The following is a 21307-nucleotide window of genomic DNA, read 5'->3' as shown; positions in this document are numbered from 1 at the left end:
TAATTTATTACGTGCATATTATTTCGCATACTCTTTTTTGCTTTTTTATGTTTAGCCTATGCTGTTATTCTTATTTTCTGTGCTGTATGTCTCATGCTCATTCTACATGCCCTTCATCTTGCTGTCCATCTCTTATCTTTTCTATTCTATTCCTTTTCTTGTTTTTTTCTCTGTGAGTGTTTTCCTGTTCTCTAATGGTATCATGCTTCTATTGTTCACATGTTATGTACATGTTAATACATGGTGTCTTTTTGTTTCCCTTTATGTTTTATAACTTATCATCCATGTTCCTGTTTCCCACCCCTAATTCTAAATATGTTTAACATTGTCTTGTGGAATGTTCTTGGCTTGGCACATCCTGTTAAAAGACAAAATGTAGTTTCTCATTTGTCAAATCTTATTTCACATGTTACTTTCTTACAGGAAACTCATTGTAATGATGTTGAACTGCTTAAGATGAAAAGACAAATGGTTGGTCAGTTTGTTTATTCTCCAGTCATTAACAGTAAAGGTGGTGTTGCCATTCTTTTTCATAAATCGCTAAATGCTCAGATTGTATCACCTCAATGTGACTCTGATGGACAATGGGTAATGACTACTGTAACAATTCAGAACAAACAGATTTCTTTATTTAGTATCTATGGTCCTGTCAAACCTGGCCCTAATTTTGGAGAATCATATCAAGATAAAATGTGCCTCAATTGATAACCTCAATATTATTGCTGCAGGAGATTTATATCAGTGGTAAGCTACCTTCACGAAATCTAAATGTATATTTAATCCTGATAAATCTCATAAAACATTTCAATCAGCCATTGCAACTCATCCATTCTTTGTTGTCTGGAAATCTTGCAACCCTAATATTTGTGAGTTTACAGTTTTTTCCTAATGCACATCATACCATGTCTATATATTTGATCATATTTTAGTTACCAAGTCCTTCCTTCTTTTCGTCCAATCTTCAGAATTTGGCTCAACTTGTATTTCAGATCATACCCTGGTTTTATCTTCTTTTGACATATCCCTAACTAACTCTAAAACAGTTTTTTTGGAAATTTTATAATTTGCTTTTATTGGATAATAATTTTATTGCAAAAGTCATTATTTTATTAATTAATTTTTTCAATTTATTTATATTGAAACCTCATCTGCTAACAAATGGGATGCTTTCAATTCTTCATTCCGGGCCTTCACTATAGCATTTTCATATAAACCAAAAAAGGTAGCAAATTTCCAATATACTAAGGGGTCTATTAGGATGGCGGACGGATCTGTCCGCCATCCTTGCCCGTCTGCCACCTTTCTTCCCCCCGCCATATTACAATGGCGGGGGGGACCGTAGCGGAGGGGAAGACTGTCCGCAGCTTTTCCGCCGCGGTCACCTTGCGACCGCGGCGGAAAAGGCCTGATATGATGGCGGTGTCTATCAGACACCGCCAGCCATATTGGGATGGCCCAGGAGGAATGCCTTTCTGTGGTGGCACTGCCGCCACGAAAAGGGATACGGTTCCTGCTTTGGGGGCCCATTGCGGGCCCCCAAGGTGAATGGGGGCGGGGGGTGCACATAGGTACCCCCCTGCATTTCACAGCACAACATGGCAGGCACCGCGCGGTGCCTGTCATGTTGAGTTGTGAAACGCACAACAAGCATTTTTCACATTGCGGCAGCCGGTGCTTTAAGCACCGTCTGCCACAATGTTAAAAATGCGAGATGCACCCGCCACTGTGGCAGGTGCATCCTATTTGGGGGCACAGTTCCTCCGCCCTTGTGGCAGACGGTACCTGCCCCGACAGGACATCCTAATGGACCCCTATGTTATGAAAACAAAGATTGATATTGGTACATACTTATTTTACCTCTAACTTTTCTTCTAACCTACACAAATTAATTAAGGCCAAGTTTATCCTCAATAAATGTACTACTACTGGTGCCTGTAACATCTTACTTAAAGTTAAATCGAAATATCATGGAGGTCAAAATAAGGCAGGGAAAATGTTGGCTAATTATTTAAAAAATAAACTCTGAACGGAAAAATATTGGTCATATTCGTAATGAACCTATGACAATATTGCTTCCTCCGATGCAGATATTTCAACTGCTTTTCAAGAATACTACAAATTATTATGCTCCAAAGATACTATTCCTTTAGAACATGATATACATACCTTTTTTGATTGTCTCCCTTATTCTTCTACCATTCCTGATAAATTTAAATTATTAGAAGCTTATACAACACTTCAGGAGATTATAGAATAGAATATAGACTAGAATAGAATATGTTCTTGTATAGCGCATGGCTACCCGGAAGTATCCCAGCGCTTTTGGACAAGCGGTGAGGAGCACATAGGGTTATTGATGGAATAGCAATGTTTTTAGCTGCCTGCGGAAGCAGAGGTGATTGGTTTCATGACGGATATGAAGAGGCATGGAATTCCAGGAACTTGGAAGCATTGAAGGAGAAGCAGCCCCCTCCTGTGCGGGCCCTCCTGATTCTGAGGACCTCACGGGGAAGAGGTCATTGGAGCGAAGGTTTCTGGTTGAGGAATATGGTTTAATGAGGTTCTCAAGAAAAGGGGGGCCAGTGCCCTGTAGATTTTTGTGTGCAATTCAGAGGGATTTGAAATGTATTCGCTCCTTCATCGGAAGCCAATTAAGAGTTTTTATGGCCGGTTTAGCTGAGGATCGAAGGTTAGTGCCAGTGAGAAGTCTTGCGGCAGAGTTCTGGACTACCTGAAGTTTGTTAATGACCGAGGTGGGGGCTCCTAAATAAAGGGTGTTTCCGAGGTCCAGCCTTGATAATACAAGGGCTTGAATTAAAAATGTTCTGGATTTCTCAGGTAGGAAGGGCAGTATTTTACATATTGACCTTAGAAGGCCGAAACAGGTGGCGGCTGTTTTTCTTGCCTGGGTTCTGAAGGTGAGTTCATGGTCAAGCCAGACACCCAGACTCTTTATTTCCTTTTTAGGGATTGGGGCGGGTCCCATACATGATGGCCACAGATTATGAGGATCGAAGGTTGCTTGATTTCCTAACAGCATGAGCTCCATCTTGTCGCCATTGAGTTTAAGGTGTGACTGACTCATCCAGCTGGCGACTTCTTTAAGACAGGAGCTCAGGTTTGTGGGGGCCTGCTCTGACTGATTTAATAATCGCTAAACAGAACACAGTGGCTGGTCAGGTTTACTTTGTGACGAATTTAGACCCCACCCAGCCTATCTATGCTGCGTGAGCCAAATTTGTTCAGAAATTATTTATTTTCCTTTTTTGGTATTAGTTTAATTGATTTTTCATATGACATGAAAGGCACAATTATCAAACAGTTAAATCAGCAAACAGACGTTGGTGTGCACAATATATACAAATGAAAAGTTAATTCAAATGACAAAATGAAATGGGCTACATGTCAGATGCCGGCGGCCTCCGAATGAATCGACTTCATTCTAGACCCGACGTTCCTCGACGGAGACTAACATTCCTGGTGACCCCCGGACCCACTCCCGGGCGGGGCTACCATCGTACCGTCCTCCCACAGTCAAGCTCAAGTGCAGAAAGTCCCCACCGTGTGAAGCCACTTTCCACTTTCCACTTTCCCCTTGCAGCCACTGCGTGCTGACTACAGAAAAGGATTCACACAGTCCACGTCCTGAGGAGAACCTGTAAATCATCATTGGTTCGAAACGCGTTGACTCCCAGCCTGTGATAAGGAAGAAGGGTGCAGCTAGGGAATAAGTAGTATCACTGTTCTTGCCCCAGCTGTCCAATCCTTAAAACACCTCTACACAGGTTTTTGGAGATAGGCTGGCAGTCTTAATTATATTTCTGTTTCCGCCTATCCATTGGTATACAATTCAAAGGACTGTTTTGTTTTATGGAATGTTTTGTATGTCTCAATATGTATTGTATATTGTATATAGTAATCTGGCTCTTGGTGCTTTGAATTTGGAGCATTTATTGTGAATCATTTTGTCATTTGAATTAACTTTTCACTTGTATATATTGTATATATTGTGCACACCAACGTCTGTTTGCTGATTTAACTGTTTGATAATTGTGCCTTTCATGTCATATGAAAAATCAATGAAACTAATACCAAAAAAGGAAAATAAATAATTTCTGAACAAATTTGGCTCACGCAGCATAGATAGGCTGGGTGGGGTCTAAATTCGTCACAAAGTAAACCTGACCAGTCACTGTGTTCTGTTTAGCGATTGTTGAGGTCCAGGCCGGTCAGGGATAGGACCCAAAACCTCCTTTTGTTGATCGCTGACTGATTTAATGCCACAATCAGCTGTGTGTCGTCTGCATAGCTGATCAGTTGAATTACGAAGGGTGCAACTATATCAGCCAATGGAGACATATACACGTTAAAAAGTGTGGGACTCAGGGAGGAGCCCTGAGGAACCCCACACTGCAGAGGGGGTGGTTGTGAAAAGGTGTTACCTTCAAACACCAGAAAATATCTTCCATCGAGGAATGATTCCAGCCCTCCCTGTTAATCCTAGTTTTTCGAGCCGGTGTACAAGGATACGGGGATTCACCGTATCTAAGGTCTAGGAGGATGATGGCCACAGATCCTGGGGGAGAGGTGTGGCGCCGCGGCCAGGGCGACTGACGCTGGAATCTGGGGATCAGGGTTCGATCCCCGGCTCCGGCGGCAGGTTAGCCCAGCACCATGTGACTCTGGGCAATAGCTTGCTTAATCTTCCCGACTGCCCCCAGCGCCTAGAGACCCTTACGGGTGATTGTGCGCTTTACAAATGTGGATTATTATTATTATTATTATCCTCTGGAGTCCAAGATCTTTCTGGACTCCTCCACCACCGCCACTAGTGCGGTCTCCATACCCTGGCCCAGGCAAAAGCCCGTCTGGGAATGGTGAAGTAGCTTTCAAGTTTCAAGAAATGTAGAAAGTTGGCGGTTCACAAATCTTTCCGCAACTTTACTGATACCCGGAGGAAGAGAATTTAGGGGGTAGTTGGACAGTTCTCCAGGATCCAGGTGGGGCTTTTTCAGAAGCGCTTTTACCATTGCAATCTTCCAATCCTTGGGGACTGTGCCAGCTTCAAGCAAAAAGTCCACTAGATTGACAATGGGAGGGATAATAACTGATGCAACGGATTTCAGAATGTTGAAGGGGCCGGGTCCAGTGGGTAACCACTCTTTATCAGATTGAGGATAGGGGGAAGAAGTTCCTCAGTAAGAGGGGTGAGAGGAGAAGAAGTCAGCTAGCTCTTTACAGCGGAGACCAGTAGAGTCTGGGACCACAGGGGAATTAGGAGCTTTCATGATTTTTTTTAATGATCTTGAATAATTCTTTGGGTGCATTGGAGGAGGATGAAATGTTTTCTTCATAAAAGGCTGCTTGTGCAGTTTTGAGTGCAGCTTTATAGGAATTGATGGATGCCCTGTAGTTAGATTTTTTTTCCCTGGAGAAGCCTTTCCTCCATTCTCTTCCTAATCTTTTGCACCCCTGTTTTAGTTTTCAGCGTTCAGGTGGAACCACGGCGCATTGTTTGAGCTGTTTTTTTTTAACATGGATCTCCTAGGGAGTACTGCGTCTAATGAATTCTCAATCCATGAGTGGAACTCGCCGCTAGCTGATGCTGGGTCAGGGTTATAAGAGGGTGTATTGGATTGTTGTTCTTTCGTCCAGTCCTCTATACTCAATTTGGGCCAGTGGCGGGTTTGGGTGCGTGTAAGTGGTGCAATCATGTGGGGAGACGAAAACTGCCATGTAAAAGGGACTAGGAAATGGTCCGACCAGGGGAGGGGTACAAGCTTCTTTCCTTTTAGTTCTGAGATGTTTGAAAATATCAGGTCCAGGAGGTGGCATTTGTTGTGGGTGGCTTGGTGGACTTTTAGAAGCATCTCATATGCTGTTAGGTTATGGGTAAGATCATTGACTGTTGTATCCTGGAGATTGTCAAAGTGTAGATTAAAGTCACCTAGGAGATTAAAGTTAGAATACATACTGGCTAGGTCTACCACTGCTTCAAGCATTGAGCTTCAGAACTGAGGATTCAGGTGGCAGGTAGGGAACAGAGTGCAAGGTGTAAACAGTGATTAAGGTTTAAAAAGTTTTAAAAACGATTATTTCTTTCTGCAGAGCTAGCATCTTGCCATACACAGTGGATGCTATTAAATCCCTAAACAAAGCTATGGACTAGGCCCAGATGGATTGTCTATTGAATTATTTTCTGCTTTTTATTCTATCTTTGCCCCTAAATTACTAGAATTTTTAAATTAATTTATTTTAGATTCAAAGGCTTCTGGATCCTTTTTTAGAAGCAATGATTGTTATTATCCCTAAACCTGGTAAAGATCCAACACCATGTAAGAACTATTATCCTATTTCATTAGTTAATAATGATTGTAGAATATTTATCAAAATATTAGCATCTCACCTGCACTCTATTTTTCCCCTACTTGTCAAATCTGATCAATCTGAATTCATTAAGGGTGGACTTGCTGCTGACAATGTTAGAATGTTCTCTAATATTCTTATATTTGGTAAGACGTATTCTACCCCTCTTGCAGCCCTGTCTGCTTATGCGAAAAGGCATTTGACAGCATCAATTGGCACTACATGTTTACCACTCTTTATCGGTTTGACTTTGGCCCTAATTTTGTTACTTTTATTACATTATTATTCTCCATACCCGTGCTAGTATGTTTGTTAATTGATGCTTTTCCCCTTATTTTATTTTTCAAAGAGGTGCCAGACAAGGCTTCCCAGCCCCCCCCTGCTTTTTGTTCTTTGTTTACAACCCTTCCTTGAATGTATTAGTTGAAATACACGTATATCTGGCTTTAGACATAGTTCTCTCAATATCCAACTACCAGCTTATGATGATGATATTTTAATATATATGTATAATACCCACTCCTCTTTAAATCCCTTTTTGCAAGAAATTAATTTATATTCTACTATTTCTGGTTACAAACTGAATTTTTTGAAAACTAAAATCCTACCATTAAATTCCTCCTCTTATCAATAAAGGTTTGCTGACACTAATTTTAGATGGTGCCCTTTCAAAATGAAATACCTTTGTGTTTTATTTTCACCTACTATTCCCTGCACTCTTAATCACAATTTCAGCACTTTAAAACTTTAATTTCAAAAATTACTTTCAATATGGTCTCCCCTTCATCTATCATGGTGGGGCAGGCTGGATATCATTAACATGATGATTGTACCACATGTCTTGTTTATATTATCTATGTTACGTTTTAAAATACCCACTTTTTATTTTTCTCCGACTAACTCTATTTGTACTAAATTTCTTTAGCATAACAAATGCCTTGTTTAAACTTAAACACCCAAAAACTGAAGTAGGTGTTCATTTTTCTGACTTTAAGCTATATCACTCTGCTTTTGTAATTTTTTTGTTCAACAATTTTATGCTCTAACTAACGATTTTCAAGATTCTCCAATAATACGATGGATTGCATTTGAAAATTATCTACTAACTGATTTTTTCCTTTACTGATGTTGTGTATATGTTCAATTGTACTTTTGTCACTAAAAACCCAATTCTAAAATATTTCCCATATCTGCTGCATACAATCTTTTATGCTTGTTTTGATTTTTATCAATGTTCTTTAGCCTCTTCTATTCGGTACAATAAGTTCATTAAATGTTGGCGTCAATCATTTTATTTTAAGGAGGTAGAAGGGTACAATGTTTGGCCATCATTTATTAAACACAACTCTGTTGTACCTTTTTTCCAATTACAATCAGAATATAATCTACCAGCCTCTTTTTTACAGGAATGTAATTTAATCTCATCTGCTCTTCAATCTTTTTTATCGACTAATAATTTTTCCCCAATACTCAACCTCTCACACCCTGACACCATTACATAATATTGTACATGATGCTCAGAGACTCATGTACCTATGTAGAGACCCACTCAGATACTCATGCACCCACTTACAGACTCACTCAGAGAGTTATGCACCCATGTACAGACCCATTCAGAGACTCACGTACCCACTTACAGACCCACTCACGTATTTACTCACAGACCCACTGAGACACACACACCCATGTACACACCCACTCAGAGACTCACCTACCAACTTACAGACCCACTCACACTCTCAGGTATGTACTCACAGACCCACTGTGACACACACACCGACTGACAGACCCACTTAGACACTCATACACCTACTCACAGATCCACTCAGACACTCATACACCCACTGACACACCCATACAGTCACTCACACACTCAGTCATAGACCCTCTCAGAGACATATGCACTGAGGGCCAGATGTACGACCATTGGATTTTGCGACTCTCAATTTGTGACAAATTGCGAGTCGCAGTTTGCGAGTTGTAAAATCCAGTGTACAATAGTGTCTCGGGCACTGTTTGATATTCCCAATGGGGTCGCAAATGGCATGCCTCATGAATATTTATGAGGCTATCGCAATTTGCGACCCCATTGGGAATGGCTGGCACTCCCAGGGATTGTGGCCTGCTCGTGTCAGCAGACCACCATGTCTGGGAGTGCTTTATCAATAGAGCAGTTATAAAACAAATGCAGCCTGCTTTCCCTTAAGGAAAACAGGATGCATTTAAAGAATAAAAATTAAACTTTCGAGTTTCATTTTTTAAGGGATGCACTGCCTGCTCTTAAAACATATTTGTGGACCCCTTCTCGTTTGCGAGTGGCTTACCGCCCTTCTGAGAAGGGTGGTAAACGGCAAGTGTTTTGCGACTGCAATTGCGGTTGCAAAACATTTATAAATGGGTTATGGACTCCCTATTAGGAAGGGACGCCCTCGAAATGCCTCTTCCCGACAGTGAGTCGCTAACCCTATTTTTTTTTGCGAGTCACTAATTGATCAGTTAACACACCCATACAGTAACTCACACACTCTCTCACAGACCCACTCAGAGAATTATGCACCCAGTCACTCATACACTCAGAGACTCACACACCCACACACAGTGCCACTCAGAGACCCACGCACCCACTTACAGAACCACTCAAACACTCATGCTCCCAGTCATAGACTCACTGAGAAACTCTAAAACTCACTCACAGACCCACTCTGACACCAAATTAGATGCTCATGTATCCACTTACAGATCCAGACAGTCATACACTTACTTACACTTACTTACAATATGCACAAAGGCACTAATGCACCTACTCACAGATCAACTGAGAGAACCATGCAACCAATCACAGACCCATTGAGACACTCGTGCACCCACTCATAGATGGAATGAGACAGTCCGGCAGTTCATTACAGAACAATTGGTAGACTGATGCACTGTTTCATATATCTACTCAAATACTTATACAGTGAATGAGAGACGTACTGCCACAGAGATGCATGCAATAACAAATTCCACTGAAAGTGTTGTACACTATGTTACAGAGAGTTATACATGCTATAATAGAGTGATTTAGCTAGATGTGTATTTTGGGTGTTTTTGAATGTGGTAGTGGCTATTGAATGTATAAATTTGTTTTGTCATTTCACGACGTATTCACTGTGCTCCCAGGTACCGACCTTATCGTGATGCCCGGCATCGCTGCAAAAATGGAAAATCGGTTTTAAAGATGAATGTTATACAAACTACCTTTAAAAAGTATGATTTTAAACAGTGCACTAATAAACCCCTAGGGGCTGATTAGGATGGTGGGTGGACTTTCATCCGTCCGCCACTCTAGCAGTGCTGGGACCGGCCGCCAGTGGTGCGGCGGTCCTGCACCTGCAATTAGGATGCCACCGTGGCGGTGGCATCCTCTATTCCCAGAATTGTGGGGGGCGGTGCTCACAGCACCACCCGCCACAATGCTGGGATTGCACTGTGGGCATTGTCATGCACAAGGTGACAGGCACTGTGCGGTGCCTGCCACCTTGTCCATGACAATGCATCCCCCACCCCCAATAACCTGGGGGCCCACAACAGGCAAAATCCACATGCCTTTCCATGGCTGCATCGCCGCCACGGAAAGGCTGCTTCCCGCACCCATGCTAAAATGGATGGCGGTGTCTGGCAGACACCGCCACCATATCTAGCCCCTTTTCCACCCGGTCGACTGGTCGACCGGCGAAAAAACCGGCGGACGGTCTTTCCGTCCGTCGGGGTCCCCCTCTATGCTAATATGGTGGGGGAAATGGGTGGAGGGCGGAGGAAAATGTAGGGCTGATGGCCACTGCCTGCATTGTAATTAGCCCCCTAGTGTCCAAAATACTGTGAAATGTGTACATACATGTGTTTTACACTATATGAAAAACAGGAGCAATCATCAGTTACCAACGTCATCGCGACTGTTAGAGTAATCACTAAAATAGAAAATCGGTTTAAAAGATTTTTTTATATAAACTCCCTATAAAAATATGATTTTAAATAGTGTAGTAACCTAGGGCCCCATTACGATGGCGGCCACCGTAACGGTAAACGGGGCTGACTGCCAGAGGTGCGGCGGTCCCGCTATGCCCATAAGGATGCGACTGCCTCCCTGGCAGTCGCATCCTGCATCTTTTAGATTGCGGCGGGCCGTGCTGTAAGCAGCACCTGCAGCAATGCAAAAGATGCATGTTGTGCATTGGCATGCACAACGTGACAGGCACCGCGCGGTGCCTGCCACCTTGTGTATGCCAATGTAGGGGGTACCATAGGTTCTCCCCAAGTACACCCCCTACCCCACCATCACCTGGGGCCAGCAACAGGCCCCCGAAGCTAAAGACTGCATACCTTTCCATGGCGGCATCGCCACCATGGGAAGGCCAAAGTCCGCACATATCATAATATGCCAGGCGGTGCTAGGCACCGCCACCATTTCATGGCACAGGACCGCATGGCAGGCAATTGTAATGATTGCCTGCCTGTGGTAAAGCAGCAGACGGTCATTCCGTCTGCCGCTGTACCCCGCCATTATAATGTGGCGGGGGTAAATGGAGTGTGGGAGGGGAAAGATGTCTGGCGGATTCCACGGCCAGTCGGGCAGTGGCGATCCGCCCAACATCATAATGGTACCCCTAGTGTCTAAAATACTGTAAAATGTGTGCATATGTATTTTACACCTCTTAAACAGACATGATTGTCACGGTTACTGAAGTTCAAATGGAGTTTCTTAAAAAACTTACTGGAAAAATTTGTGTACAAACATGGTTTTTAAGCAGTGATGGAGTTAGTAATGTGTGCACTAAAGTATTTAGAATTCATTTTTTAAGTTAACATTTTTTAATGTGGTGGTGGTCGTTGAATGTCTGCTTTTTCTTTGAGATTTTGCGACTTGATCGCGAACATCACAATGTCATCACGAACTTCAAAAATGCAAAACAAATTATTTAACAAGAAAATGAACACACTTTCCGGCTCTTTTGGTGGTTCTGACAAGAGCCTTTCTGTTGAGAGTGTCTATAAGACAGTTATAGATAAGACTGTATGCAGAGTTTCAGGTTGCTTAGAAAAACCCTGTTCCCTTTGTCTATAAAGTGAACTCCATCAGTTTTATAGATTTCATGCATGTCAAACTGCAGGTTGTTGTTGTGGATAGAGCCCATGTTATGGCCTCTGAGGAAAGCAGAATCAGTTTTACTAACATGTTTCCTGGCTTTGTCAATCAGTAGACAGAATTGATTAGACCACTTCCATTTCTGTCTTTGGCATATGTTAGAGTACACCAATTAGGGCTTTGTAGAATTATTTTATTGGATACTATAATATTCACTGCCCACTGCTAATCTCATCCTATAAAGCTTTGCAGGGCCTTCGGTTGGGATTGCATTTTTGCCCATAACTGTGCTTGGTGTGGTCCTAAGAGGATGGGACCAACTCTGAACCGTTCAGCATAATATGCTCTTTGTGTTCAAGGCATCTGCTTGGCCCTCACCCTAGGTTATGGGGACCCTAAAATTATCACCTCTCTCATTGACAGATATTTTTCATTTTCAAAGTTCAGTTTTGTGAATTGGTTACATGCCTTTTAGCATGTAAAGTTGCTTTTTTAAAGAATTTGTAGGTGCAGTTTAGTAACTGACTCCGCTATGTGGAGGAACAGAGTTTTTTGCCTGAATTCTGTGTTTTTAATGGAATGCGTAGTTGCCAAATCTTCGCAAGCTATGCTAGCGGAGTTCATTGTCCAGGCCTAACACCAATAGTGTGAGGGAAAGGCATCATCACTTCATCAAAGTTATCCTTCATTAGGATTTCCAGTCCTACTCTAGTTAAAGTAACTAGGTCATTGCCACCACAGTGCACAATTATGAGGTCTGGGGTTGGTGAATCAACAATGGTTTCAACCAAAGGTAACAATTGATGAAATTGTAATCCTCTCAGACCAATCCAAGTAATGTCCACATTAACCAAAATCAAGTCCCTAGGAATATTTTTCTTTCTTGCAGCCTAAGCAGCCCAATAGACATAGCTGTGATGAACAATCCACACTCTAAACATTTGTAGGAATGAGGAGTAGCACACTTCAGGTCTGCAGCTGAATAGCACAGTGAAAGAAAGTGAAAATGCATGTGTGCTGGTAGTTTGAAGAAAACTAAAAATTTGATTTGGGTGGAGGGATTATACATTTTAACAAAAGTATGTAGCATTTGGAAATGTTTAGTAAATGAATGTAATAGAGAGTTGAACATGCTTTACAGTATGTGTAGTAAATCAACCTCCTGTAGTTCATTTTGTAACTAGTAAGGCCCTTCTGGAATGTGTTGTTAACTTGTGACTTACTGGGTCTAGTATGTTTCTATGGAGAATCTGCAGAGGTTGTATTAGGGGAAGGGTGTTAAAGAGATAGGTATTTATTTTTTCAAATTGGAGAGGGTAATTTCATTGTTTCACAAGGCAAGTAACATTACCTAATCTGCAAAAAAGTGTAGTATAGTGTTAAATATATAAAACTATAAAGGAAAGTAGGTCTTCTAAGTCTTGTTTTTTTTCACCAATTCATCATGATAATAGCGATTACGTCACAATTATTTACACAAAAGCATGCATCTTGGGCTACCTCTAAAAAGAAGTGAAAGGGTTAACAGACAGTAACAAATCAGAAATGCAGTTACAACAATGAAATATGGAATGGAATGTTTTTTTGCTGACTTTTGCAGTATCAGGCAATTTAAAGTTCAGATGGTTTCCATTTATGGTTATTTTGCATGAGAGTGGTATGCCATTCTTGGGCTAAGGTTTAACAAACACTAAGAATATTGCATCTATCTAATAAGAGAAATAAAAGCAATTTCAACAACAAACTCAATATTCTGGTATGTTAATTGCATTTCTTTGTAAGCAAACAAAAATAGAATAATAAGGTAGATAATTATGTCATATTGTGATAAAAGGTTTTTAAATATTTAAAGAAAGGATGATATATAATTGAAATTGTAAGTGTTTTATATATCTATTAATAGATAACTAAGATATAGTTTGTCTCAGGTGCAGGTATGTAAAGTTACTTTAGAATGTGTTTCCAGGGAGGTGCATATTCCACTTGTATTCCCTTACTCTATTTTATAAGTGGTAGAAGAAAAGAGTGCACATCAATGGCTAAACTTATATGTAATAATTTAGTATGAGAAATCAAAGTTTTATATGTATATATATTTTTATATGTTGAAGCAAATGCCCTGAAGCATAGGAACACACTCGAAGTCACTCTGCCCTCCAGCTTTTAGAAATGCAGCCTGCCTTAATGTTCCATTAATCATTAAAGTGCCAACGCGTTTCAGGGTTCATGAACCCTTCCTCATGGGCTTAACACACAAGGCATTGGAAACTTTCATGCCTGCATTTCCGGTTTTTAATCATTTGCATTACATCCTGTTATGGGTGTGTGCTGAAAGCAATGTTAATTATAGTGCATGTTGGGAAACAGTGTTCCTTTCGTAAGTTTTAAATGCACAATCTGTGTGATTTCGTTTTTCATTTGTCATTATTTCCTTAAGTAGGTGATGTCACACACAGGCAGGCAGATTTGGCATATAGAGTGACTTGCTGATCCGAAAATGAAAAGTTCACAACGGCAGCCTCACCATCTGGTTGCAGGTTCTCTCCCAGGTGATGATGGTGCAGCTCCCCACGGCCAGGACTCCGTGTAGAAATGTGTTGAAGCAAATGCCCTGAAGCATAGGAACACACTCGAAGTCACTCTGCCCTCCGGCTTTTAGAAATGCAGCCTGCCTTAATGTTCCATTAATCATTAAAGTGCCAACGCGTTTCAGGGTTCCTTGACCCCTTCCTCATGGGCTTAACACACAAAGCATCGGAAACTTTCATGCCTGCATTTCCGGTTTTTAATCATTTGCATTACATCCTGTTATGGGTGTGTGCTGAAAGCAATGTTAATGACAAATGAAAAACGAAATCACACAGATTGTGCATTTAAAACTTACGAAAGGAACACTGTTTCCCAACATGCACTATAATTAACATTGCTTTCAGCACACACCCATAACAGGATGTAATGCAAATGATTAAAAACCGGAAATGCAGGCATGAAAGTTTCCGATGCTTTGTGTGTTAAGCCCATGAGGAAGGGGTCAAGGAACCCTGAAACGCGTTGGCACTTTAATGATTAATGGAACATTAAGGCAGGCTGCATTTCTAAAAGCCGGAGGGCAGAGTGACTTCGAGTGTGTTCCTATGCTTCAGGGCATTTGCTTCAACACATTTCTACACGGAGTCCTGGCCGTGGGGAGCTGCACCATCATCACCTGGGAGAGAACCTGCAACCAGATGGTGAGGCTGCCGTTTTGAACTTTTCATTTTTGGATCAGCAAGTCACTCTATATGCCAAATCTGCCTGCCTGTGTGTGACATCACCTACTTAAGGAAATAATGACAAATGAAAAACGAAATCACACAGATTGTGCATTTAAAACTTACGAAAGGAACACTGTTTCCCAACATGCACTACAATTAACATTGCTTTCAGCACACACCCATAACAGGATGTAATGCAAATGATTAAAAACCGGAAATGCAGGCATGAAAGTTTCCGATGCTTTGTGAAACGCGTTGGCACTTTAATGATTAATTGAACATTAAGGCAGGCTGCATTTCTAAAAGCCGGAGGGCAGAGTAACTTCGAGTGTGTTCCTATGCTTCAGGGCATTTGCTTCAACACATTTCTACACGGAGTCCTGGCCGTTGGGAGCTGCACCATCATCACCTGGGAGAGAACCTTCAACCAGATGGTGAGGCTGCCGTTTTGAACTTTTCATTTTCGAATCAGCAAGTCACTCTATATGCCAAATCTGCCTGCCTGTGTTTGACATCACCTACTTAAGGAAATAATGACAAATGAAAAACGAAATCACACAGATTGTGCATTTAAAACTTATTTTTATTTATTTGAAAGTTTTATATAGCGCGGACAAGATCTTTGCAGATATCAGAGCGCTTTACACAGATGGGTACATGAGGGAGCATAGTCAGACAGATATATCAATAGATCAAACAGTATAAGTAGGTGGCTACAATGCCAATCAAGTGGGTAAAAAGATAACAATACAAATAATCACAGGGATCAAACATGTAGTACAGATCGGTGCATATAGTCTTACCAGAGTTCGAGATAATAGTTCAAGTGTATTTAGCCATGAGGATAGCTTTTACTTCATTTTTAAAGAGTGTAGTGGAAGAGATAAGCCTGGTTTCGGGAGGGAGTGAGTTCCAGATCCTAGGCGCCATTCCTGAGAAGGAGCGCTTATATGTTTTTTCCTTCCGGAATCTTCGAGGTTTCAGCAGAAGATTGTTTGTGCCTCTAGTGTTTCTAGCTCCGCCAGAGATTGTCAGTTTCTGAGCGAGGTAGCCGGGTGAGTTTAGGTGTACCGCCTTGTGTGTCATGCAGGCGATTTTCAGATGAATTCTGGCTTCAAAAGGCAGCCAATTCAGGGATTTCAAGTCAGGGGAGATATGGGAATGCTTTTTTGATCCAGTGATGAGTCTCGCTGCAGCGTTTAGAGAAGCTCTTAGGGGTGCGGTTGAAGTTAGGGGGAGTCCGCAGAGGGCGATGCTGCCGTATTCAATTCGGGGGATGACTAGTGCTTGTACTGCGGTTTGGAAGTCTTTGGTTGGGAGGAAAGGTTTGAGTTTCCTCAGAGTATTGATCTGGAAGTTTGCACCCTTTGTTGCCTTGCTGATATGTTGCTGCATGTTGAGATTGGTGTCAAGTGTTATGCCTAGAGATTTTGCTGAGTCCACGATGGTGGGTTGGACATTGAGTGCGATTAGGTGTTTAAGCCAGATTTGGGTGGTGGAGATCTTCGCTTGAGGTGAGATCAGAAGGAACTCTGTTTTTAGGGCTTTGAGTTTGAGATGATTATCGGCAAGCCAGGATTGGGTGCTTCTGATCGTTGAGTTCAAGAGCAAAATATCTTTGGGGGACTGTAGTTTGAGATAAAGTTGGGTGTCATTAGCGTACATGTGAAAGTGTACATTGGATGGTTGTAGCAGGGTAGTGAGAGGTTCCATGACTAGGTTGAACAGAGTTGGGGATAGCGAGGATCCTTGGGGGACGCCTAGCGTTACAGGTATTGGCGAGGACATCAGGTTGTTGCTCTTGAATTTCTGCGACCTGTTGTGAAGAAAGCAAGTGAACCACTTGAGAACAGTTCCAGATAAACCCATTCTTGTGTTTAGTAGTTCTAGTAGATTCTCATGTTTAACGGTGTCGAATGCTGAAGAGAGATCAAGAAGGATGAGGAGGCAGGTGTCGTTTTGGTCTAGCATTTGAAGTGCGTCGTCAATTATGTGAGTCATAGCAGTTTCTGTACTGTGCCCTGCTCGGAAGCCTGACTGGTGAGGGTTAAGGAGATCAAATTGTTCAATGTGTTTAGTCAGTTGTAGTTGTGCGCATTTTTCCAGCAGTTTGGCGAGAGTGGGGATATTGGTAATGGGACGGTAATTGTTGAGGTCAGAGAGGTCGGCTGTAGGTTTCTTTAGTAGAGGTGTGACTTGACCAACTTTGAGGGAGTCAGGTATGCTTCCTTGTTGGAGAGAGCTGTTGATAATTTTGGTCCAGAGCGGGAGAAGCACCGGGGTAAAGTCTTTTACTGCGGTAGCAGGAAGGGGGTCCGTGAGGTGATTGGATGGTTTCAGGGTGCTGAGCAGTTTGCCAATTTCTTTTTCCGAGTATGTGCCAAAGGTTGACCATGTAGCCTTGTTTTTTGGTTCAGTGGGTGCTAGGCACTGGGGTTTGGAGTAGAGGCTTGCGTCGATGAGGAGATCACTCTTTATGTTGTCAGTTTTTTGGATAAAGAAAGCGGCGAAGTCTTCACAGGAGGGTGCCTCATGCACAGTGTTGACTGGTGGGGGTTGACCCTTGGATTGTGATTTGATTAGCTCAAACAGTTTTCTCGGGCGGTTTTTTGCTTGGTCGAGCTGGAGGCTGAAGAAGTCTGATTTTGAGCATTTTATTTTCCTGAAGTAGGCGTTTCTCTTTTTCTTCAGATCTTTTAGGTGCATTGCAGAGGGCGCTGATCTCCAGGTACGCTCCGCCATTCGCATGTCTCGTCTATCCTCATTGAGACTCCCGTTGTACCATGGATTGGAGATTTTAGTAGAGACTCTTTTTAGCTGCATAGGTGCAGCCTCATTGACTATTGAGGTCATAGCGTTGAGATATTGGTCAGTCAGGGTTTGAACGTCCGTAGCGCCAGTCGGCGGGCGTAGGAGATTGCAACTGTTAGGGGGCAAAGAGCCTGGGTTGAGTTTTTTCATGTCTCTTTTCCAGACTTTGGGCTTGGGGAATTGAGCCGGGTTAACTTTAACCTTTTCATTGATGAAGAATGTGACAATATGATGATCTGACCAGTCACAGGGTTGGAACACTGTTTCCCAACATGCACTATAATTAACATTGCTTTCAGCACACACCCATACCAGGATGTAATGCAAATGATTACAAACCAGAAATGCAGGCATGAAAGTTTCCGATGCTTTGTGTGTTAAGCCCATGAGGAAGGGGTCAAGGAACCCTGAAACGCGTTGGCACTTTAATGATTAAAGGAACATTAAGGCAGGCTGCATTTCTAAAAGCCGGAGGGCAGAGTGACTTCGAGTGTGTCCCTATGCTTCAGGGCATTTGCTTCAACACGGAGTCCTGGCCGTGGGGAGCTGCACCATCATCACCTGGGAGAGAACCTGCAACCAGATGGTGAGGCTGCCGTTTTGAACTTTTCATTTTCGGATCAGCAAGTCACTCTATATGCCAAATCTGCCTGCCTGTGTGTGACATCACCTACTTAAGGAAATAATGACAAATGAAAAACGAAATCACACAGATTGTGCATTTAAAACTGACGAAAGGAACACTGTTTCGCAACATGCACTATAATTAGCATTGCTTTCAGCACACACCCATAACAGGATGTAATGCAAATGATTAAAAACCGGAAATGCAGGCATGAAAGTTTCAGATGCTTTGTGTGTTAAGCCCATGAGGAAGGGGTCAAGGAACTCTGAAACACGTTGGCACTTTAATGATTAATGGAACGTTAAGGCAGGCTGCATTTCTAAAAGCCGGAGGGCAGAGTGACTTCGAGTGTGTTCCTATGCTTCAGGGCATTTGCTTCAACATATATTTTTATATATATATATATATATATATATATATATATATATATATATATATATATATATATATATATATATATATATATATATATATATATATATATATATATATATATATATATATATATATATATATATATATATATATATATTACCTACTGGCGGTCGCCAGTAGGTATATATAGTTAGGATTTTTTCCCTATGGGATTTTTGAAAATTCTATGTCTAATAACTTTGGCGTTTGTGGACGGAATTGGCTGAAATTTTCTGGAAAATGGAACATTTTGTTTCTGAGCAGCCCTTGGAAATTTGGGGGGGTTTCGTCAAGGGGGGGCCGAGAAAAAAGGGGGGTCCCAAAACGTGTTTTTAACATTGAGTTTTCCATAGGGCGGTTGGCCTCACTTTTAGCCCGAACGGCTGAATGGATTTGCATGAAACTTGGCAAAATTGTAGGGACTGGTAGCCCGATGTGCCTTTTCTAGGTCTCAATATATGTGCTCCAGTGGATTTTGAGAAATTAACGTTTAAAAAAAGATATATATCTGTAAGCGCGCTCTGGGCAGCGCTCCGGTCCGCGGACCTTAAGCGTACCGGAACTTCGCGTAGCTAAGCTGATTGGCTCTCCGGTGTCTGTCAACATTCTAAACAGTCCGGAGCGGCCGCCATCTTGTCTCTCGGTAGGATTGAGAGACAAGAGGAGGCCAAAACAAAGGCGAAAATGACCATAAGGGGGCATACTAGATCCTCCCTGACCCCCTAGGTTTAATGTGGAGGTTTTAAAAGGGCCCCGCGGGGCAAAAAAAACAAAACATTTTTTTAGGTTTTTTTTGCGTGGGGAGCGCCCGGTGCGCGAACCGGGAAGCGTTCTGGGCAGCGTACTGCAATGAAAAATGAATGATAGACTTTTCAAATGCTGTATGTTAATTGATTGTTGTTTTTGTTGATTATTTTTTATTTTCTTTATTTTTTAAGCATTTTTTTTATTGTGATTGTGTTTCATAATTTATTAAACTTTCTAACATTTCATTGTCAGAAATTTCATAATTATCATTGAATATACATTGTAGTCTCTGAGGGTGTAAAATGTCCTCATTTTCAAGGAGGTTATCTACTGCTTGTACACATTGCAGTAGTTCTTTGTCTAAAGTTTCATCGAAAAATTCAATATCATTTTCATCATTGATTTCTTGGCTGCTCTCTTGCAGGACAATTTGAAATTCAACTTTCTGTTCGCCTTCCATTTTGCCTGAAATTTAGATTAAAAAAATATATATTAGTAGAGATAGGGCACTGTTGGGATTAATTTTGGGCAGTGTATAGTATCAGAGTGGAAGTAGGAATATAAAAAAGTGTATGTGATTTAACGTAAGTAAATTCATAATTATACAAGAGAAGCCTAACTCCATCCATAACTATAACAGAGAAGTCTATCTAAATCTATAACTACTACAGAGGGATAGTATATAACTATCAGAAAAAGTTTACCATATTAACTTATAGTGCACAATATACTTCAGTTTTAAAAATAAAAACTTACCTTTAGATAGAAGTTGAAGGAATTAGTGAAAATCCTATTGAAATGTACACCAAGAAGTAGTAGTCAAAATGGCTGTGTTTTCTTCTCTTCCTTTATATATATTCAGGTATATAACCAATCAAATGTCAGGTAAAAAAAGTAGAAAATGAAAGTAACATTTTAATTGGTTGTCAATTCCAACACTTCAGATGTGTTTTGTGAAGTAATTTACCTCACGGTATTTAGAGAGGTCTACAGGCTAAATGGCTAAATGGAATTCCAATCAAATTTGTGAAAATGGTAGGGATTGGTATGTAGTATGAGCTAGTCTATATTTGGTGAAATTGTCTCCAGTGGCTTTTCTGTGAACTACTTTCCCACCTTTTTTGATGGTGCGCTTCCCAGGGAGCGACCCGGTACGCGAACCGTTGAGCGCCCCGGTTCGCGAACCTTAAGCGTAACGGGAGTCCACCATTTTGTGTTTTGGTCGAATTAAGATTCAAGATGGAGGGCAAATAATGTTCAGAATGGGTAGAAGGGGGCACGGTAGACTTATCTTGACCCCCTAGGTTTTGTGAGGGTGGCTGAGGAGGCCCATATGTGCGAAAAAAAAACATTTTTTTTAAAAATTTCGCGAGGTTAGCTCCCGGTTTGCGTACCGGGTAGCGCCCCAGGGAGCGTACTTTGTTGAAAATTAGTGAAAAATGTTAGAGTAAAATAATAATTGTGAGTGATCAGATGTAGGGTAGCTCTGAGAAGAGCTTTTGGGTTTATGGTACATTTAGGTACTTATAAGTAGGTACCAATGCACATTCTTAAATTCAGAGTGAAAATTCTGTTGCCCTCATCTGAGAAGTGAACTCCATCTCCTCTGTAGATATCTTGCAAGTAGTAACGCAAGTTATTGTTGTACAGGGAGCCCATTCCATGGTCTCTCATGTAAGCTGAAACAGATTTGTTTACATGCTTCCTCGACTTCTCAATTTGTGGACAAAATTGGTTTGACCACCTCCATTTCTGTCTTTGGCATATATTTGAATATACCAAGGCAGTCTGAGGAAAAAGTGCCATTAATTGCTCAAAGGTGTCCTTTAAAAGCATTTCCAGACCTACACCAGTCAAAGTGCCCAAGTCATTACCTCCACAGTGCACAATTAACAGGTCAGGTTTGGGCAAATGCATAAAGGTTTTCACCAATGGTATCAATTGGTGACATTTTAATCCTCTGTG

Source organism: Lissotriton helveticus, chromosome 1_1 (assembly GCF_964261635.1).
Source record: "Lissotriton helveticus chromosome 1_1, aLisHel1.1, whole genome shotgun sequence".
NCBI classification, from domain to species: domain Eukaryota; kingdom Metazoa; phylum Chordata; class Amphibia; order Caudata; family Salamandridae; genus Lissotriton; species Lissotriton helveticus.
This window is presented reverse-complemented; position numbering follows the sequence as displayed.